General features: G+C 51.3%; 1 protein-coding gene across 3 annotated transcripts in view; it reads right to left on the minus strand.

Annotated features, from left to right (window-relative positions):
* The window catches only part of LINGO3 (leucine rich repeat and Ig domain containing 3), a 229,308-nt gene extending 211,714 nt beyond the window's left edge, over window positions 1-17,594 (minus strand). The window contains exons 1-2 of one of the 3 annotated variants that reach the window (XM_086947205.1): window positions 17,518-17,594; window positions 16,887-17,442 (exon numbers count right to left, since the gene is read on the minus strand). The gene's annotated coding sequence lies outside the window, so the exon portion shown is untranslated. Of the gene's footprint in view, window positions 1-16,871; window positions 17,443-17,517 lie in introns of those variants that run through there. The other 2 variants (XM_086947206.1, XM_086947204.1) reach the window with 2 other exon arrangements.
* Window positions 17,595-23,601: the final 6,007 nt, after the last annotated feature.

Raw genomic sequence — 23,601 nt, forward strand, 5'->3', positions numbered from 1 at the left:
GGTGATTTGTGCTTTTTCTTGACTTGTGATCCTAAGGCAATTACTGAATGTGTAAAGTTAAAATTAAGAGCCGCCACTTCTTTTTCAGCTCATGAACGCTTGCTGTGCTTACGAAGACTCCCGAAATCATGTGTTTCTGTTAAAAATAACATGACCTGTAAAAGTATAATAGTTGCTCCTAGCCATTACCGTACAATGTTGTTACCTTCTGGTTGGCTCTTTTCCTGCGGTAATTCCTCCTGGCCCTATATTCCTGCAAATATTTCTGGAGGTCCGTGTGCCATCACTAGATTGAGTTTATTAATGTTTTCCTCACATCCCAATACTTATTCCCGTGTAGTTCGTGATTCTATGATGTTACATGAGGACTGTGACTCTTCCTTACATCTCTATTCCAAATCTGAATACCTTAGTTTAGCTATCTCAATCGTTGGTGTCCCAGCGTTGGCAGTTTACAACGCAAAATCCATTGGAAAAATGGCCTGTTGGATGGTAAAATCGATTAATCAAACCTCTACCATTTTATCTGGCATGTTATTAGATGCCCAGGGTGAACGCAGAGCAATTCTGCAGAATCGCGCAGCTATCGACTACCTCCTGTTAAAGCATGGACATGATTGTTCTGACTTTGAGGGTCTTTGCTGTTTCAATCTGTCTGACCACACTAAATCAATCCAGGCCCATATTGACAAACTTCACGACTTGACTGCAGAGGTTAGAAAACATATTGATCAGGGCTGGTTCGACTGGCTCTTCAATTGGTTACCTGACTTACATTCCCTACGACAGATATTAGGGGGTATTATGATTTCTATTTGTATTTTAGTAGCTATTTGCTGCTTTATTCAGTGCATTCCTTCTCTGCTCCAATATTGTAGATTTGGCAAGAGGAATAGATCAGTTAGTTTTGTTTCCTATTATTCTTCTACAGATGTTAGTTCCATATAGAAAATGGTTAATAGACTGGAGTCAAGGGTGAAGTGTTCTGACCGACTTTTTCGGCCCTCCTTGGAGGGAGAATGATTGAAGGTGACTCCAGCCTATTACCCTCCTAGTGCAGGGATTAGAACTATAAACAGGGCCTATTCATAAGGCACAGTAGTGCATTTCCGTACCCTTTTCCTTAGATCAGGGCTTATAAACTTAAGCTAGGGGATAGATTCATTAGTATTAGTGTTAATCCGTCCTTTTGCAAGAGTGTTAGTATACCTTCTATGGAGTTATGCTTATTTCTGGCCTTGTAGGCCTCAAACGGGAGAGACTCCATCTTGCTTTCTGCCCCGGCAGCTTGAGATGCTTCTAGGCCAAGTGTAATGTTTTAGTTTCGAAGTGTTGTTCGCTTGGAGAGAACCGGCTCAGGCTGGCCCTAATCGAAAGACTGTATTTTTCTCCACTCCGAAGACACAACGTCAGGCCGGCCGGCTGGGAACGTGTCCTTGGTATGGGGAGGTACAAGAATTTGGTGGGCGGCAGGTTACTGGCCGTAACTTTCCATGAAAGGACAAGCTTCCATATTAGCGAAAGTGTTAGGCAGTGAGTCAGTCAGTCTGTAGGCGGCAGCTAGCCGTTAGCATCAATGCTATTAATTATTTCCAGGCAGACAGTCGCCATCTTGAAGTCCGAGAAAGATCATGAAGCTGATACTCTCTGAGAAAGATTGAAGGAGAAGGAGAAGTAGCGCAGAGCAATCAGAGACAGAGAGAGACAGCAGCTAATAAAGAGGAAGGTTCCAGTGACTTGGAGGGAAGCAGAGGGGACAGAGCATAGCGGTGCAGACGTGTACTCGTGACTGCTGAGGTGTGATTCCGAGACGAGCCAAGGCACAGACGAGAAGGGAACCTAGATGACTGTTGAACCCCGACTTCGTGCTCACAAGGTGACTTCTGTCTTATCATGTGCACATTCTAACCTTTCACTTTTCTTTGCAGGATATATGTTATAGTATAGTGCTGTGTTTATAATCATTGTAATAAAATACCCCAGTTCTTAGTGAACCGACATGTGCCTTGTATTCTTGTTAAATCAGGGTAACCTGGTCTTCTAGTCAGACATCGTTTTCATGAACGGATGTAAATCCCGGTCAGGTAAGAGGTGACTGAATAATGAGGGAGAGAGGGACCATTTGATGCCGAGAGCAGAAGGTACATGATTCAATTTGGAAAGTTGTGCTAATTCATGTTATTGTAGTATCATCCCGAGTAGCAAATGAGAGATTCCTTCCAAAGGTATTCATAAGAGAGTGATCGTCGTTGGTAAGCGGCGTTAATGAGAACACCAGGTGGGAGACTGGTGCTTAGATCCGCCGGATTGCGGATCGGGTTGTAAGTAAGCGAGCACTGGGAGGGACACCAGTGTGTAGGTCCGCCGGATTGTGGACCGGATAAAAAGAGAGCACTGGGACTGCAGCCCAGTGTGTATGGCATGCCGGATTGCGTGTTGAGTGAGCACTGAGGGTGATCAGTGTGTATGGCACGCCGGATTGCGTGTCGAGTGAGCACTGAGGGTGATCAGTGTGTAATGGTACATCATCAGAACTGCCCCAGGGTAGATTAGTCTGGGCCTAAGTGGCCGCGAGACTAGTTGGTATGAATGGGATATTGTAGAAAACCTATGCATGTGTATTGCTATTTTCCCCATCCTTAGGTACGAGATGTACATACATATACATATACCCATTGTAAATACGTTCTAAGGAGGGAGGTGATTGCGTTCCGACTGGGTTGGAGGGGCTCTTAGGAGCTGATCCCATCTGGTTCGAGAATCCGGTCGTTACACACATGCAGCAGACGTGCACCAGTGTACATGACTCTAAATAATGTGGCAGTCACATTCATGCCGCACCCTGACTTGTTCAGTGGACCGTCAGGCAGCAGTGGACTCACACATGCAGCAGACGTGCACCAGTGTACATGACTCTAAGCACTGCGGCAGTCACACTCATGCAGCAGCCTGACTTGTTCAGCAGGTCGTCAGGCAGCAGTAGGCTCACACATGCAGCAGACGTGCACCAGTGTACATGACTCTAACCACTGCGGCAGTCACATTCATGCCGCACCCTGACTTGTTCAGTGGACCGTCAGGCAGCAGTGGACTCACACATGCAGCAGACGTGCACCAGTGTACATGACTCTAACCACTGCGGCAGTCACACTCATGCAGCAGCCTGACTTGTTCAGCAGGTGGTCAGGCAGCAGTAGGCTCACACATGCAGCAGACGTGCACCAGTGTACATGACTCTAACCACTGCGGCAGTCACATTCATGCAGCAGCCTGACTTGTTCAGCAGACCGTCAGGCAGCAGTGGACTCACACATGCAGCAGTTTTTCGCAGTGTACATGACTCTAACCACTGCGGCAGTCACACCCATGCCGCACCCTGACTTGTTCAGCAGACTGTCAGGCAGCAGTGGACTCACACATGCAGCAGTTTTTCGCAGTGTACTATTCACCTTTCCTCCAGACTCACGCTTGAGTAGTAGATTCAAAGCTGACTTGCAGCATATGCACGCTTTGCATAAAGACCCACACTTTGGCTGCTGACTGACAGCCAGTTAGAGACTCCAATCTGTGCACGGGATTCAAATTTATGCAGCAGAAATAACATCCGGGGAAAGATCTGACTAGCAGCAGACTCACCTGCATCAGTGTCATGCACTAGGCTCCCAGAGCACACTGGCTGCACAGTTTGCAGCTTTGTAGCGCAGCCTCGCCCTTACAGCACTCACTCGTGCAGCAGACCCTTCTGTGCAGCTTACTCAACCAGACAGCGAGCCTGCACATGCTGCAATTCACTTTGATGCAGCACCCTAAAGACTGCAGCAAGCAAACACTCTTGCAACAGATGCATGCATGCACCAGACTCACCTGTTCAGCAAATCCACATCTGTGCAGCAGATTCACTCACACTACAATGTGAACCCAGAGAGCTATCTCTCGCCTGCCTAACCCTCACTAATGTAATGGACGCATCTAATGCGACGACTCACCTGTGCAACAACTCACTCATTTGTAGGAAGTCACCTGCTAATAATAATACCTTTTTTAATATAATGCGTGACTCATTTGCAGACCTCATCCATACAGCAGATATTCACATGCAACAGACTCACACCCGTGCACCACACCTGTCCGACAGATGTGCCCTTAAAGTAGACTCAAAGATGAAGCAGACTCGCTGAGGAAGCATCCCTTGTTCAGCAGATACAGCCATACAGAATGACCTGCACAACACACACAGCCTTGCATGAGACTCGCCTTGAAGTCCTCTCACCAATTCAGTAGACGCGCCAGCACAATATACTCCCTAACACCGGGTTGTTTTGCAGGCCTAGCACTCTCCTTGAAGCAGACATGACTATGTATGAAATTCCCCCTTGCAGAAGATCAACTGTCCATCACTTACCCTTACAGCAGACTCGCCCAAGCAGCAGGCTCAAATGTCTAGCAATATCTCCTTGCAGCAGACACTACCATGCAGGAGATTCACCCGTGCAGACTCTACACTGCTGGTACACTCACTCCTGCATCAGACTCGCTTGCACAGCAGACTCACCCCTTTAGTATCCCTGCATCGGTAGCAAACTTTGTTTGCAGCAGAATCCACCATGCACAAAGCTCCATCACACAACAGACAGACCTGCACAACACTCACTCCTGCAGCAGACTCGCTTGCACAGCGGGCTCACCCCTTCAGTAGACCTGCATCGGAAGCAAACTCTGCTTGCAGCAGACTCTACCACGCACACAACTCAGCTACGCAATAGATACACCTATGCAACACTCACCCCTGCAACATACTCGCCTGCATACCAGACTGCCCCATGCAGTAGACCTGCATCGGAAGCAAACTCTGCTTGCAGCAGACTCTACCAAGCACACAACTCAGCTACGCAATAGATACACCTATGCAACACTCACTCCTGCAGCAGATTCGCCTGCACAGGAGTCACCCCTTTAGTAGACCTGCATCGGAAGCAAACTCTGCTTGCAGCAGACTCTACCAAGCACACAACTCAGCTACGCAATAGATACACCTATGCAACACTCACCCCTGCAACATACTCGCCTGCATACCAGACTGCCCCATGCAGTAGACCTGCATCGGAAGCAAACTCTGCTTGCAGCAGACTCTACCAAGCACACAACTCAGCTACGCAATAGATACACCTATGCAACACTCACCCCTGCAACATACTCGCCTGCATACCAGACTGCCCCATGCAGTAGACCTGCATCGGAAGCAAACTCTGCTTGCAGCAGACTCTCCCAAGCACACAACTCAGCTACGCAATAGATACACCTATGCAACACTCACTCCTGCAGCAGATTCGCCTGCACACGAGTCACCCCTTTAGTAGACCTGCATCGGAAGCAAACTCTGCTTGCAGCAGACTCTCCCAAGCACACAACTCAGCTACGCAATAGATACACCTATGCAACACTCACTCCTGCAGCAGATTCGCCTGCACACGAGTCACCCCTTTAGTAGACCTGCATCGGAAGCAAACTCTGCTTGCAGCAGACTCTCCCAAGCACACAACTCAGCTACGCAATAGATACACCTATGCAACACTCACCCCTGCAACATACTCGCCTGCATACCAGACTGCCCCATGCAGTAGACCTGCATCGGAAGCAAACTCTGCTTGCAGCAGACTCTACCAAGCACACAACTCAGCTACGCAATAGATACACCTATGCAACACTCACCCCTGCAACATACTCGCCTGCATACCAGACTGCCCCATGCAGTAGACCTGCATCGGAAGCAAACTCTGCTTGCAGCAGACTCTACCAAGCACACAACTCAGCTACGCAATAGATACACCTATGCAACACTCACTCCTGCAGCAGATTCGCCTGCACAGGAGTCACCCCTTTAGTAGACCTGCATCGGAAGCAAACTCTGCTTGCAGCAGACTCTACCAAGCACACAACTCAGCTACGCAATAGATACACCTATGCAACACTCACCCCTGCAACATACTCGCCTGCATACCAGACTGCCCCATGCAGTAGACCTGCATCGGAAGCAAACTCTGCTTGCAGCAGACTCTACCAAGCACACAACTCAGCTACGCAATAGATACACCTATGCAACACTCACTCCTGCAGCAGATTCGCCTGCACAGGAGTCACCCCTTTAGTAGACCTGCATCGGAAGCAAACTCTGCTTGCAGCAGACTCTACCACGCACACAACTCAGCTACGCAATAGATACACCTATGCAACACTCACTCCTGCAACATACTCGCCTGCATACCAGACTGACCCATGCAGTAGACCTGCATCAATAGCAAGCTCTGATTGTAACAGACTCTACCAAGCACACAACTCAGCTACGCAATAGATACACCTATGCAACACTCACTCCTGCAGCAGATTCGCCTGCACAGGAGTCACCCCTTTAGTAGACCTGCATCGGAAGCAAACTCTGCTTGCAGCAGACTCTACCACGCACACAACTCAGCTACGCAATAGATACACCTATGCAACACTCACCCCTGCAACATACTCGCCTGCATACCAGACTGCCCCATGCAGTAGACCTGCATCGGAAGCAAACTCTGCTTGCAGCAGACTCTCCCAAGCACACAACTCAGCTACGCAATAGATACACCTATGCAACACTCACCCCTGCAACATACTCGCCTGCATACCAGACTGCCCCATGCAGTAGACCTGCATCGGAAGCAAACTCTGCTTGCAGCAGACTCTACCAAGCACACAACTCAGCTACGCAATAGATACACCTATGCAACACTCACTCCTGCAGCAGATTCGCCTGCACAGGAGTCACCCCTTTAGTAGACCTGCATCGGAAGCAAACTCTGCTTGCAGCAGACTCTACCACGCACACAACTCAGCTACGCAATAGATACACCTATGCAACACTCACTCCTGCAGCAGATTCGCCTGCACAGGAGTCACCCCTTTAGTAGACCTGCATCGGAAGCAAACTCTGCTTGCAGCAGACTCTACCACGCACACAACTCAGCTACGCAATAGATACACCTATGCAACACTCACCCCTGCAACATACTCGCCTGCATACCAGACTGCCCCATGCAGTAGACCTGCATCGGAAGCAAACTCTGCTTGCAGCAGACTCTCCCAAGCACACAACTCAGCTACGCAATAGATACACCTATGCAACACTCACCCCTGCAACATACTCGCCTGCATACCAGACTGCCCCATGCAGTAGACCTGCATCGGAAGCAAACTCTGCTTGCAGCAGACTCTACCAAGCACACAACTCAGCTACGCAATAGATACACCTATGCAACACTCACTCCTGCAGCAGATTCGCCTGCACAGGAGTCACCCCTTTAGTAGACCTGCATCGGAAGCAAACTCTGCTTGCAGCAGACTCTACCACGCACACAACTCAGCTACGCAATAGATACACCTATGCAACACTCACTCCTGCAACATACTCGCCTGCATACCAGACTGCCCCATGCAGTAGACCTGCATCGGCAGCAAGCTCTGATTGTAACAGACTCTACCAAGCACACAACTCAGCTACGCAATAGATACACCTATGCAACACTCACCCCTGCAACATACTCGCCTGCATACCAGACTGCCCCATGCAGTAGACCTGCATCGGAAGCAAACTCTGCTTGCAGCAGACTCTACCAAGCACACAACTCAGCTACGCAATAGATACACCTATGCAACACTCACCCCTGCAACATACTCGCCTGCATACCAGACTGCCCCATGCAGTAGACCTGCATCGGTAGCAAGCTCTGATTGTAACAGACTCTACCAAGCACACAACTCAGCTACGCAATAGATAGACCTACGCAACACTCACCCCTGCAACATACTCGCCTGCATACCAGACTGCCCCATGCAGTAGACCTGCATCGGTAGCAAGCTCTGATTGTAACAGACTCTAGCAAGCACACAACTCAGCTACGCAATAGATACACCTATGCAACACTCACCCCTGCAACATACTCGCCTGCATACCAGACTGCCCCATGCAGTAGACCTGCATCGGTAGCAAGCTCTGATTGTAACAGACTCTACCAAGCACACAACTCAGCTACGCAATAGATAGACCTACGCAACACTCACCCCTGCAACATACTCGCCTGCATACCAGACTGCCCCATGCAGTAGACCTGCATCGGAAGCAAACTCTGCTTGCAGCAGACTCTCCCAAGCACACAACTCAGCTACGCAATAGATACACCTATGCAACACTCACTCCTGCAGCAGATTCGCCTGCACACGAGTCACCCCTTTAGTAGACCTGCATCGGAAGCAAACTCTGCTTGCAGCAGACTCTCCCAAGCACACAACTCAGCTACGCAATAGATACACCTATGCAACACTCACCCCTGCAACATACTCGCCTGCATACCAGACTGCCCCATGCAGTAGACCTGCATCGGAAGCAAACTCTGCTTGCAGCAGACTCTACCAAGCACACAACTCAGCTACGCAATAGATACACCTATGCAACACTCACCCCTGCAACATACTCGCCTGCATACCAGACTGCCCCATGCAGTAGACCTGCATCGGAAGCAAACTCTGCTTGCAGCAGACTCTACCAAGCACACAACTCAGCTACGCAATAGATACACCTATGCAACACTCACTCCTGCAGCAGATTCGCCTGCACAGGAGTCACCCCTTTAGTAGACCTGCATCGGAAGCAAACTCTGCTTGCAGCAGACTCTACCAAGCACACAACTCAGCTACGCAATAGATACACCTATGCAACACTCACCCCTGCAACATACTCGCCTGCATACCAGACTGCCCCATGCAGTAGACCTGCATCGGAAGCAAACTCTGCTTGCAGCAGACTCTACCAAGCACACAACTCAGCTACGCAATAGATACACCTATGCAACACTCACTCCTGCAGCAGATTCGCCTGCACAGGAGTCACCCCTTTAGTAGACCTGCATCGGAAGCAAACTCTGCTTGCAGCAGACTCTACCAAGCACACAACTCAGCTACGCAATAGATACACCTATGCAACACTCACCCCTGCAACATACTTGCCTGCATACCAGACTGCCCCATGCAGTAGACCTGCATCGGAAGCAAACTCTGCTTGCAGCAGACTCTACCAAGCACACAACTCAGCTACGCAATAGATACACCTATGCAACACTCACTCCTGCAGCAGATTCGCCTGCACAGGAGTCACCCCTTTAGTAGACCTGCATCGGAAGCAAACTCTGCTTGCAGCAGACTCTACCACGCACACAACTCAGCTACGCAATAGATACACCTATGCAACACTCACTCCTGCAACATACTCGCCTGCATACCAGACTGACCCATGCAGTAGACCTGCATCAATAGCAAGCTCTGATTGTAACAGACTCTAGCAAGCACACAACTCAGCTACGCAATAGATACACCTATGCAACACTCACTCCTGCAGCAGATTCGCCTGCACATGAGTCACCCCTTTAGTAGACCTGCATCGGAAGCAAACTCTGCTTGCAGCAGGCTCCACCACGCACAAACCTCAGCCACGCAACAGATAGATCGAACCATCACTCATTTGAGCAGCAGACTCGCCTGCACACCAGACTCACCCCTTTAGTAGACCTGTATCGATAGCAAACTCTGCTTGTAACTGACTCTACCAAGCACATAACTCAGCCACACAACAGATAGACCTGCACAACTATCACTCCTGCATCAGACTCGCTTGCACACCAGACTCACCCATTTAGTAGACCTGCATCGGTAGCAGTCTCTGCCATGCATAAAGTTCAAGCATGCAACAGATAGACCTGCTCAACACACACCCACTTAGCAGACTCACTTGCACACCCGACTGCCCCATGCAGTAGATCTGCATCTGTAGCAAAGTCTGCTTGCAGCCGACTCTACCACGCACAAATCTCAGCCACGCAATAGATAGATCTGACCACCACTCATTCATGCAGCAGACTCGCCTGCACACCAGACTGACCTATGACGTAGACCAGCATCGGTAGCAAACTCTGCTTGGAACAGACTCTACCATACACATAACTCAACCACACAGAAGATAGACCTGCACAACTATCACTCCTGCATCAGACTTGCTTGCACACCAGGCTCACCCCTTTAGTAGCCCTGCATCGGTAGCAGTCTCCGCCATGCATAAAGTTCAAGCATGCAACAGATAGACCTGCTCAACACTCACCCACTTAGCAGACTCACTTGCACACCCGACTGCCCCATGCAGTAGACCTGCATCTGTAGCAAAGTCTGCTTGCAGCCGACTCTACCACGCACAAACCTCAGCCACGCAATAGATAGATCTGACCACCACTCATTCATGCAGCAGACTCGCCTGCACACCAGACTGACCTATGACGTAGACTGGCATCGGTAGCAAACTCTGCTTGGAACAGACTCTACCATACACATAACTCAACCACACAGAAGATAGACCTGCACAACTATCACTCCTGCATCAGACTCGCTTGCACACCATACTCACCCATGCAGTAGACCTACATCAGTAGTTAGCTCTGCTTGCAGCAGACCATGCCATGCACAAAGCCCAGTCACGCAACAGACAGATCTGACCATCACTCATTCATGCAGCACACTCGTCTGCACACCACACACAGCTATGCAGCAAAGTTGCATGGATAGCAAACACTCTCTAAAGCAGGCTTCGTAGCACTGCAGAATCACCTGTGTTGGCAGCAGGAGCATGATTGCGGCTGCATCTCCTGGAGAGCAGACTCTACCAAGCACACAACTCAGCTACGCAATAGATACACCTATGCAACACTCACCCCTGCAACATACTCGCCTGCATACCAGACTGCCCCATGCAGTAGACCTGCATCGGAAGCAAACTCTGCTTGCAGCAGACTCTACCAAGCACACAACTCAGCTACGCAATAGATACACCTATGCAACACTCACTCCTGCAGCAGATTCGCCTGCACAGGAGTCACCCCTTTAGTAGACCTGCATCGGAAGCAAACTCTGCTTGCAGCAGACTCTACCAAGCACACAACTCAGCTACGCAATAGATACACCTATGCAACACTCACCCCTGCAACATACTTGCCTGCATACCAGACTGCCCCATGCAGTAGACCTGCATCGGAAGCAAACTCTGCTTGCAGCAGACTCTACCAAGCACACAACTCAGCTACGCAATAGATACACCTATGCAACACTCACTCCTGCAGCAGATTCGCCTGCACAGGAGTCACCCCTTTAGTAGACCTGCATCGGAAGCAAACTCTGCTTGCAGCAGACTCTACCACGCACACAACTCAGCTACGCAATAGATACACCTATGCAACACTCACTCCTGCAACATACTCGCCTGCATACCAGACTGACCCATGCAGTAGACCTGCATCAATAGCAAGCTCTGATTGTAACAGACTCTAGCAAGCACACAACTCAGCTACGCAATAGATACACCTATGCAACACTCACTCCTGCAGCAGATTCGCCTGCACACGAGTCACCCCTTTAGTAGACCTGCATCGGAAGCAAACTCTGCTTGTAGCAGGCTCCACCACGCACAAACCTCAGCCACGCAACAGATAGATCGAACCATCACTCATTCGAGCAGCAGACTCACCTGCACACCAGACTCACCCCTTTAGTAGACCTGTATCGATAGCAAACTCTGCTTGTAACTGACTCTACCAAGCACATAACTCAGCCACACAACAGATAGACCTGCACAACTATCACTCCTGCATCAGACTCGCTTGCACACCAGACTCACCCATTTAGTAGACCTGCATCGGTAGCAGTCTCTGCCATGCATAAAGTTCAAGCATGCAACAGATAGACCTGCTCAACACACACCCACTTAGCAGACTCACTTGCACACCCGACTGCCCCATGCAGTAGATCTGCATCTGTAGCAAAGTCTGCTTGCAGCCGACTCTACCACGCACAAATCTCAGCCACGCAATAGATAGATCTGACCACCACTCATTCATGCAGCAGACTCGCCTGCACACCAGACTGACCTATGACGTAGACCAGCATCGGTAGCAAACTCTGCTTGGAACAGACTCTACCATACACATAACTCAACCACACAGAAGATAGACCTGCACAACTATCACTCCTGCATCAGACTCGCTTGCACACCAGGCTCACCCCTTTAGTAGCCCTGCATCGGTAGCAGTCTCCGCCATGCATAAAGTTCAAGCATGCAACAGATAGACCTGCTCAACACTCACCCACTTAGCAGACTCACTTGCACACCCGACTGCCCCATGCAGTAGACCTGCATCTGTAGCAAAGTCTGCTTGCAGCCGACTCTACCACGCACAAACCTCAGCCACGCAATAGATAGATCTGACCACCACTCATTCATGCAGCAGACTCGCCTGCACACCAGACTGACCTATGACGTAGACTGGCATCGGTAGCAAACTCTGCTTGGAACAGACTCTACCATACACATAACTCAACCACACAGAAGATAGACCTGCACAACTATCACTCCTGCATCAGACTCGCTTGCACACCAGGCTCACCCCTTTAGTAGCCCTGCATCGGTAGCAGTCTCCGCCATGCATAAAGTTCAAGCATGCAACAGATAGACCTGCTCAACACTCACCCACTTAGCAGACTCACTTGCACACCCGACTGCCCCATGCAGTAGACCTGCATCTGTAGCAAAGTCTGCTTGCAGCCGACTCTACCACGCACAAACCTCAGCCACGCAATAGATAGATCTGACCACCACTCATTCATGCAGCAGACTCGCCTGCACACCAGACTGACCTATGACGTAGACTGGCATCGGTAGCAAACTCTGCTTGGAACAGACTCTACCATACACATAACTCAACCACACAGAAGATAGACCTGCACAACTATCACTCCTGCATCAGACTCGCTTGCACACCAGACTCACCCATGCAGTAGACCTGCATCAGTAGTTAGCTCTGCTTGCAGCAGACCATGCCATGCACAAAGCCCAGTCACGCAACAGACAGATCTGACCATCACTCATTCATGCAGCACACTCGTCTGCACACCACACACAGCTATGCAGCAAAGTTGCATGGATAGCAAACACTCTCTAAAGCAGGCTTCGTAGCACTGCAGAATCACCTGTGTTGGCAGCAGGAGCATGATTGCGGCTGCATCTCCTGGAGAGCAGACACACCCCCTGCAGCAGACTCACCTCCTGAACAGGCTCACACCCCAACACTCATCCATGCAGCAGACTCACCAATGTAGCAGTCACACACTCTGCCGGAGTCTCGTGCTTGCAGCAGACATAAGTACGCAACAGATTCAACAGTGCAGGAGCCACACCTCCTGCAGAAGACTCACTCATGCAACAGCTCACCTCTCTCATCAGACAGACACTGCAACACTCGCACATGCCTCAGCTTTGCTCCTGTAGTAGTACAACACCCTGTAGAAACCCAACACTTGCAGCAAGCATATATTTGCAGCAGGCTCAGTAGTGCAGGAGTCAGAAGTCTTTAGAGAACTAGGCACTTGCAGCAGACTCACCAGTGCAGGAGACAGAGGTCTTTAAAGAACCAGGCACTGACAGCAGACTCACCAGTGCAGGAGACAAAGGTCTTTAAAGAACCAGGCACTGGCAGCAGACTCACCAGTGCAGGAGACAACGGTCTTTAAAGAACCAGGCACTGGCAGCAGACTCACCAGTGCAGGAGACAACGGTCTTTAAAGAACCAGGCACTGGCAGCAGACTCACCAGTGCAGGAGACAAAGGTCTTTAAAGAACCAGGCACTGGCAGCAGACTCACCAAGGCAGGAGACAAAGGTCTTTAAAGAACCAGGCACTGGCAGCAGACTCACCAGTGCAGGAGACAAAGGTCTTTAAAGAACCAGGCACTGACAGCAGACTCACCAAGGCAGGAGACAAAGGTCTTTAAAGAACCAGGCACTGGCAGCAGACTCACCTGTGCAGGAGACAAAGGTCTTTAAAGAACCAGGCACTTGCTGCAGACTCACCAGTGCAGGAGACACACGTCCTGCAGGAGCCGCACACGTGTAGCAGGCTCACCTGTGCAGGAGACAAAGGTCTTTAAAGAACCAGGCACTGGCAGCAGACTCACCAGTGCAGGAGATAAAGGTCTTTAAAGAACCAGGCACTTGCAGCAGACTCACCAGTGCAGGAGACACATGTCCTGCAGGGGCCGCACACGTGTAGCAGGCTCACCTGTGCAGGAGACAGAGGTCTTTAAAGAACCAGGCACTTGCAGCAGACTCACCAGTGCAGGAGACACACGTCCTGCAGGAGCCGCACACGTGTAGCAGGCTCACCTGTGCAGGAGACAGAGGTCTTTAAAGAACCAGGCACTTGCAGCAGACTCACCAGTGCAGGAGACAAAGGTCTTTAAAGAACCAGGCACTTGCAGCAGACTCACCAGTGCAGGAGACAAAGGTCTTTAAAGAACCAGGCACTTGCAGCAGACTCACCAGTGCAGGAGACAAAGGTCTTTAAAGAACCAGGCACTGACAGCAGACTCACCAGTGCAGGAGTCACACACATGCAGCAGGCTCACCTGTGCAGGAGACAGAGGTCTTTAAAGAACCAGGCACTTGCAGCAGACTCACCAGTGCAGGAGACAAAGGTCTTTAAAGAACCAGGCACTGGCAGCAGACTCACCAGTGCAGGAGACACACGTCCTGCAGGAGCCGCACACGTGTAGCAGGCTCACCTGTGCAGGAGACAGAGGTCTTTAAAGAACCAGGCACTTGCAGCAGACTCACCAGTGCAGGAGACACACGTCCTGCAGGAGCCGCACACGTGTAGCAGGCTCACCTGTGCAGGAGACAGAGGTCTTTAAAGAACCAGGCACTGGCAGCAGACTCACCAGTGCAGGAGACAAAGGTCTTTAAAGAACCAGGCACTTGCAGCAGACTCACCAGTGCAGGAGACAAAGGTCTTTAAAGAACCAGGCACTTGCAGCAGACTCACCAGTGCAGGAGACAAAGGTCTTTAAAGAACCAGGCACTGACAGCAGACTCACCAGTGCAGGAGTCACACACATGCAGCAGGCTCACCTGTGCAGGAGACAGAGGTCTTTAAAGAACCAGGCACTTGCAGCAGACTCACCAGTGCAGGAGACAAAGGTCTTTAAAGAACCAGGCACTGGCAGCAGACTCACCAGTGCAGGAGACACACGTCCTGCAGGAGCCGCACACGTGTAGCAGGCTCACCTGTGCAGGAGACAGAGGTCTTTAAAGAACCAGGCACTTACAGCAGACTCACCAGTGCAGGAGACACACGTCCTGCAGGAGCCGCACACGTGTAGCAGACTCACCAGTGCAGGAGACAAAGGTCTTTAAAGAACCAGGAACTGGCAGCAGACTCACCAGTGCAGGAGACACACGTCCTGCAGGAGCCGCACACGTGTAGCAGGCTCACCTGTGCAGGAGACAGAGGTCTTTAAAGAACCAGGCACTTGCAGCAGACTCACCAGTGCAGGAGACAAAGGTCTTTAAAGAACCAGGCACTGGCAGCAGACTCACCAGTGCAGGAGACAAAGGTCTTTAAAGAACCAGGAACTGGCAGCAGACTCACCAGTGCAGGAGACAGAGGTCTTTAAAGAACCAGGCACTTGCAGCAGACTCACCAGTGCAGGAGACAAAGGTCTTTAAAGAACCAGGCACTTGCAGCAGACTCACCAGTGCAGGAGACACACTTCCTGCAGGAACCTCACACGTGCAGCAGGCTCACCTGTGCAGGAGACAGAGGTCTTTAAAGAACCAGGCACTTGCAGCAGACTCACCAGTGCAGGAGACAACGGTCTTTAAAGAACCAGGCACTTGCAGCAGACTCACCAGTGCAGGAGACACACTTCCTGCAGGAACCTCACACGTGCAGCAGGCTCACCTGTGCAGGAGACAGAGGTCTTTAAAGAACCAGGCACTTGCAGCAGACTCACCAGTGCAGGAGACAACGGTCTTTAAAGAACCAGGCACTTGCAGCAGACTCACCAGTGCAGGAGACACACTTCCTGCAGGAACCTCACACGTGCAGCAGGCTCACCTGTGCAGGAGACAGAGGTCTTTAAAGAACCAGGCACGTGCAGCAGACTCACCAGTGCAACAGACTCATGTCCCGCAGGAGCATCACATGTGCAGCAGAATCACCAGTGCAGGAAACACATGCCCTTCAGGAACCTCACACTTTCAGCAGATTCGCTAATGCAGGAGACACACGTCCTGCAGAAGCCTCACCTGTGCAGCGGACTGACTCACCAGTGCAGGTTATGCATACAGGAGAAAGGCACCCTGCAGCTATTCACAAGTATGGCATATTCTCAGTGCAGGAGGTGCAGGTCCTGCAGGAACCTTGAACTTGCAGCAGACTCGCCAGTGCAGGAGACACACGTCCTGCAGGATTCTAACATGTGCCCCAGCCCACCAGTGCAGGGGACAGAGGTCTTTAATGAACCAGGCACTTGTAGCAGGCTCACCAGTGCAGTAGACACAATTCCTGTAGGAACCTCACATGTGCAGGAGGCTCACCCGTGCAGGAGACACACGTCCTGCAGAAACCTCACACATGCAGCAGACTCACTCGTGCAGGAGACGCACGTCCTGCAGAAGCTTTACATGTGCAGCCGACTCACCAAGCAGGTTATGAAGGTCCTGCAGGAACCTCGCAATTGCAGCAGACTCACCAGTGCAACAGACGCACGGTCTGCAGCAACCTCACCCATGCACACCCTCCAAGTGCAAGGACTCACCACGCAGGGACTCACCGTGCAGCAGGTCCAGGTGCAAGGACTCACCATGCAGGGACTCACCGTGCATCAAGTCCAGGTGCAGGAACCTAGTCACCCGTGCAGGGACTCACCGAGCAGGCACTCACTCATGCAGCAGGTCCAGGTGCAAGGACTCACCATGCAGGGACTCACCGTGCAGCAAGTCCAGGTGCAGGACTCAGTCGCCCGTGCAGGGACTCACCCGAGCAGGGCTCGCCGTGCAGCCGCCGCAGCAGCTCTTCCTGCCCCCATGGCTGGAGCTCGGCGTCCCTGGCATCAGTCCTCCACCCCGGTCTCCGCATCACCCCGCAGGCGCCTCATCTCAGCCCTGCGCCTCGGTGCGCCTCGCCCCTCGCTTGCTGCGGCTCTCGGACCGGCTCCGTCCCCGCCGCTGCAGCTCTCGGAGTGGTCGATGGAGTCACGGGGCAGCTGTCTCTCCGCTCCCCCCGCAGGTGTCACCCCCAGCCTGCCCCGCCCGACGGAGGCACAGGGCGGCTCCAGGGCGCAGTGGCACCAAGGTGGCACTCGGAGAGGGTCCGTCTCCTTGGCAGTGAGGGCTGCAGTGCCCCGGACCCGAGCACTGCCAGCGGCTGTGAGTGTGACGGACTGTCTGTTTGTCTGTTCGCAGCCTCCGCTCCAGGGGCTGGTGCCAGAACTGACCCCCTCCCGTGGAGACCGTGTGCGCAGCGCGTCTCCGTGGGCTCTCTCTCTCTCACAGCGTGTGGAGCGATGTCTGAATGTGTCCACTCTCTGCGCACCTCTGTGTGAGTCCACCGTGGGTGACTCTCTCTCTCTCACAGTGCAGTGTGTTGAGCGATGTCTCAATGTGTCCACACTCTCTGAGCAGTTCTGTGTGTGTCCGCAGTGTGCGACTCTCTCACTCAAGCCTGTGTATGCAGCTCGTCTCTCTCTCTCGCTCTCACACACACATACACACACACACAGTGTCTGAATGTGTCCACACTCTCTGCGCACCTCTGTGTGAGTCCACAGTGGGGTGACTCTCCCTCTCTCAAGCCTGTGTATGCAGCTCGTCTCTCCCTATCTCTCTCTCACTCTCACACACACCCACACTGTGGGCAGCGGTCTCAATGTGTCCACACACTGTGCACAGCTGTGTGTGTCACACAATGTGTGACTCTCGCACAGTGTGAGTCTCCGCGTGTCTCTCTCACACAAATAGTGAGTGTAGCCATGTCTCAATCATGCGTCCCACACTCGTTGTGCCGTCTCTCTGTAGGCTCTCACTGTATACATCAGTCTCTCAGCCTGCTCTCACCTTTGTGCACGCTTGCGTGACACTCACGCACACCGCGTGTCCTACGAGCAGCTCTCGCTATGCAGGTGAAGGCAGCTCATCCTTGTGCACGCACGTCTCCTCACTCGGTATGTAGCACTCATGCACTCGGTGTGCGTGCGTGTATAGTGTGTACGTGTGTTTGAGAGAGTGCGCTGCAGTGACTGAAAGGATGTAAACATCTCGACGTGGAGCAAAGCTCTTTTCCCGCCTGAATGCGCACCTCGCTGGTTTCCAGTCTGTGAGCGCGTGTACACGTCTCTGACTGTGCGTAAGTACAGCGCGTGTGTGTGCCGGTGCTCTCCATTCACTGCGCCCCTCCCTCTCTCACATACATGTGCACACGGCGCGTGACAGCTGCTCTCACTCGCCCTTCACTTTCTGCGCCAGCTGCCTTGATCACCCGGGGCAGCACTCACTCATTATGCGTGAGCCCCTCTCCCCCTCACTGTGTGTGCAGCTCTCATGGTTTGCCGTGAAGATCTCTCGTACGTGTGTCTTCACACTCGGTGACAGCAGGTCTCTCGTCTCTCCCTCACTCTGCGGGAGGCTCTCTTTCTCACTAGGTGCAAATCAGTCTTGACCCTGCACCAATAGGAACAATCCAGTGAGAACTGCCAGGCCAGGACATCACTGACCCTGGAAACAGGCAACCACAACAAGATGACGGACAGAGCGCTGAAACTTTTCAACCACTCTCCCCAGTCAAGATATCGGAGTTAAACTATTGTTCTTTTGCTCACCCTGCCACTCCAGCTTGGAGCCAGCCTTATGCAAACCAGTCTTGACCCTGCTCCCCATGGGAACCCTCCAGCCCGTACTGCCAGGGCGGTCCTCCCTGGACTGAATACAACATCCTGTCCCAGATCTCTTCCCTGGGGGTGAATGTTTGACATTGTTCAGCATTCCATCCATCAACTGTTCTTTAAGCGACCCAAGACCAGCTCCACCCTGATTGGGTCTCTTCAGTCGGATGTAACTTGGTTCCAGCGGTACAGTGAGCACAGAACCCACGCCTGGGTGTACCCTTGCCACTTAGGGTGGAACAGCAAACTCACAAGTTGTGATGGGAGTGGAAGCAAGACAGATTAGTGCAGTGGTTCCCAAACTTTTTTGACCCGTGGCTCCCTTGATCTAATTGGCAGTTGGCCGTGGCTCCCCCTCCCCCCATTTTTTTACCGGTGGACGGGTGGGTGGGGATGTAAGCCCGACCTCGGGAGTACTTTGTTGTTTTGCCTGCTTCCGTTGTGCCCTCAGACTACCCTTCTGTCCGTGCCTGCCCCCATACCCAGGACTACCCCTTCTGTCCATACCTGCCCCCGTGCACTCAGAATTCCCCTTCTGTGCATGCCTCCTTTCTTCGTGCACTCAGTCTGCTCCTTGTGTCCATGACTGCTCCATTTGTACCCCTGATTGGCCCGTCTGGCAATGCCTGAGCTATGACAGAAGGCATTTAGTGTCGAGGCTGTTTTTTACAGATTCGGCGTGTTTGAATGGGGTTGACATGTCTGCGATGGGTCAAACCCCAGGAGACTATGTCCTTTTCGAATTTGATCCCTGAAATAGGTGTGATTCAGTTCAGCGAGGGTGTACGGTGCCTCCTGCACCTCTGCAGTCCAGTCCGTCCACTCCAAGGATATTTCAATGTCACTGCTTTCACAGCGTTAGAGGGCACCCCGCTGTGGTCTGTGCTTCTGAAATAGGAGCAGACAGGTGAGAGGCACCAGTTAAGCTAATAAAGAGGTTGTGGAGAACGGAGACCTACCAGCACCGGGGGGAAATGACCCTGGGATGAGAGGAGCAACTGCAGTATCAGATGGGGTGGGAAGGGTAACTGCGATGCCAAGGAAAGAGGCACCTGGCAGGTGTACCCAGAAGGGACTTCAACGTTGGCCACACAAAGGAGACAGGGACGTGTTGGAGGTTAGAAAAGCTGAGTTACGTTAATACTGGGGTGGGATGAAAGCCTCAAACCTGGTGTGAAATACGCATTAAAAAAAATCAGATGAGGGGCTTTAAGATGACCTGGGAAAAGAAACAGGAAGGATAACTTGGACTAAAACCCGCATTTTGTCCCTGAGCTCGTTGGCGGTGGGGTTGGCATGCTGGTTTGTGTGCTGTTGCACAAGAAAGGAACAATCACTGCGACATTGGCGAGGAGCAACAAGGCCCCTTGCTCCCCTCCCCCCCTCCGCCTCCCCTTTGTGTGTGGCAGCCCAGGATGAGACAGCATCCCGGGTGCACACACAGCCGCACCCGAACGCTTCACAGGTTTTTAAAAGACCATTTACGTGCTAATGAGGCCTTGCTGTTTTTTCACCCTGTCTAAGAGCCCCTGCAGCTCCACTCTGCATGTTGCCCACATCGTGCCGCGGCGCCCCTGGCAAGTCATAACGGCGCACCAGGGCGCCGCGGCGCACAGTTTGGGAACCACGGGATTAGTGTGATAGTCACTTGGGATCCATTGAAATAAGTTTATAATAATAATAATAACCGTTGAAAGTACTAAGAATGTGTGTGATTTACTACTTTTTGGAATTCACAAACATTGACAGTAGTGCGTCTGAAGAGCTGCACCAGTCACAGGGGGCTAGGTGTAACAGCGCAGTGTAATTTTACGTTGTTGCTATTTCCCCACTGATGAGCTGAATGCAAGGTACAATTTAGCATCAAGGAAAGTTACCCCACTGTGAAATTTCAATTTTTGACTTCCGCCGTGTTTCCGTGCAACCCATGAAGTTTGAGCATGTTCCAGTTCCCTTGCCACCCCGGAACATGGGCTTTATCCAGCTCTTGATTGGAGTGGTGGACCATGGTGGAATCAGCGAACATTATGACTATTCTCTTTGTAAAAAAGTGTAAGGCCGGTCACAAACTCTTGAGTTCTAGCCATGTCTTAAAACACACACTCCTGCCCCACTTTGTGGGGGTCACAGCTGTGCAATTGTACGCAGTTGTGGTCAGGCGCGCAACGCCCATTGGGCTCAATGGGCTCCAGTCCCCCTATCGTGTGTGGCAGCCTGGGAGGAGACAGCTTCCCGGGCACATACACAGCCGCGCCGAGTACTTCACAGGTCTTTAAAAGACCATTTACTTGCTAACAAGGCTTTGTTGTGTTTTCACCCCTTCTTAGAGCCCCTGCATCTGCCCTCTGAAATATTGCTGGAAGAATCACCCCCCCCCCTCCCGAAATCTTTAGTAGCCCCCCAAAATTTGGCTCTAGTTGCGCCTCTGGTTGTGGTATACATTCACACAGTGGTACCCGAAAGTCGTAAATGTGAATCAAGCCCAATGTATCTGAACATGGACCATTTACGTAGTTAATATTCTTCTTGAATTCTGGCCTGGTGCCAGTGCTTGTGGACCAACGTTGGACACCCCTATTCTATACAATTCTAGGGTCCAGGGATGAGAGAATCAACAACCTTCTGACTACACAGCATCTCCAATCTGTTAGATGTTAAGCATGCTCAATTCAATGCAGGTCTGGACTGGCCATAGCGGGCATCGGGTGTTTCCCCAGGAGGCTGGAAGGGTGGGGGCGATTTAGCAGTGAAGGGGGCTGTTTTTGTTCCTGGGGGTTGGTCAATGGCGTAGCTAGGCCTTAGTCCGCCCGTGGCAGCCCCTGCGTTTGCCGCCTGCGGCGAGCAAATGTAAGAGCTGGGGAGTACTGGCGATTCCTTCGGCCGCCGCCCCCTGACAGCCACAGGTAAGAATTAAGTGCAGATAGACAATGCTTCTGTTAGCGTGCTCTGGACTGCAACTTGACAGACAGACACATTCCACTTCCGGGATGTGCTCGACCAACCAGTTTTGTAAACTAGATACCGTCTGACAAATATATAGGAGCAGATCTACAAGGAAGTGCTGCAGCGTGGCACCACAAGCCCTTTGGCTGCGCCACGCTGCAGCACTTCTGAAGCACAGGGATGCGACATATTTACAAGAATATGTCGCATCTCTGTGCTTCCCCCTGTACCTGCGCACAAACTGCAGCCATGCGCTGGCTGCACCTTCCTGCACAAAAACAATCACCGCAGGCATTTTCCTCTTTCAATGTGTGATGTAGAATGCAACACGCATTGAAAGAGAAAAAAAACCAAGGAGAAATGAAAATATTTCTCCTCGTTGCGCCTCGCTACGCCACCTCTAGGGTGGCGTAGCATTCAGATGCAGCTGTGTTGTGTTCCATGGGTGTTGCGTGGGAACACCCACAGCAACATCCATGGAACGCCCCTTCAACGCAAAGTGCTGCTTGTGAAGGGGGAGTATTTACAAGGAGAGGAAAAGTCATGCAGGGGGCTTTTCCTGTCCTTGTTAATATGGAGGAGCCCCCTGCGACACCAGTACGTCATGAAAAGTGATGTACTGGTGGAGCAGAGGGCTTGTAAATCTGCCCCATAGTGTCCAAACATCATTCGCAAAAATAGTGCCACTTTTGAGTTAGTAATGGAAAAACTACTACCAATGGGATGATATTAGTTTATCAGATCGCCGATAAAATGTTCCTTTTCAGATCCACGTTGGCGGAAGGACAGAAGTTCATCCATTTCAACTCTGAAATGTGGAGACGTGTTGTCTATATTCCAGAAGCGATTCACTTGCTGCACATAGTCAGGAAGCCCTTTTATTGGGAAATCTCAACAACCTTCTCCATTTCTGAACCTTCTTAGGACCTAAGGACCCCTGCTCCGGCCTGTATGATATCCTACCACAAGTTCTTCCCTGTAGCATCCCTGCCCACTCATAAGATGCAACTAGCCAAGCTCGTTACTGAGGAACAACCACCACTCAAGCTCTCAACTGGACCTTACTTGTAAGATCCCACATCCTACGCCTTCCCCATACGATACCACTTCACTCATCGGACACAGCTACCCTAGTCCTCTAACCTAATATGGGAAACAGCATTTACCACACATTCATTAAAACATAATGCAGTTATCACGCATCCATTACCACACAATGGGTGGGAAAACGAATTGGGTGGTAAGTGTGTTTTCAGGGTTTTACAGGTGGGTAAGGGAATAGGGTAGTATGGTTGTTTTTAGGGTTCAGTGGTGGGTAAGGGAATAGGGTAGTAAGGATGCTTTTAGGGTTGAGGGGTGGGTAAGGGAATAGGGTGGTACGGGTGTTTTTAGGTTTTGCCCCAAGCTCTCTACTGTAGAATACCACACTACTCTAGAGATTTAACTACCCAAGCTCACCACTGTAGGACATAAGCTCAGTTCTAGGTCACAGCAGGACAAGTCCTCTCATGCAGTATAACACAGCAGCTGGAGGGTCTGATGATGTTAGAGCATGCTGGTTGATGAGGAAGATCCCTGACATTGAGAGTAGATGTCAAGAGGCATTGTCTTCCCGCTATTAATCAATTAATGTGCCATGAAGTCCTTTAGCCAGTGAGATAGCATGATTAATTAAGTACTCACTTTAAAGATGAGTGGGACCTCAGATCACACGTTGAGCCCTGAGAGGCCAGCTCACACCTTTTTGGTACCAAAGTGAAGGTGTGGGTCGGGAATATCAATGCTAGGATATCGACGGGTCACAATATCATGACCAGAATAT

This window comes from Lissotriton vulgaris, chromosome 12 (genome assembly GCF_964263255.1).
Source record: "Lissotriton vulgaris chromosome 12, aLisVul1.2, whole genome shotgun sequence".
In the NCBI taxonomy this organism is placed as follows: domain Eukaryota; kingdom Metazoa; phylum Chordata; class Amphibia; order Caudata; family Salamandridae; genus Lissotriton; species Lissotriton vulgaris.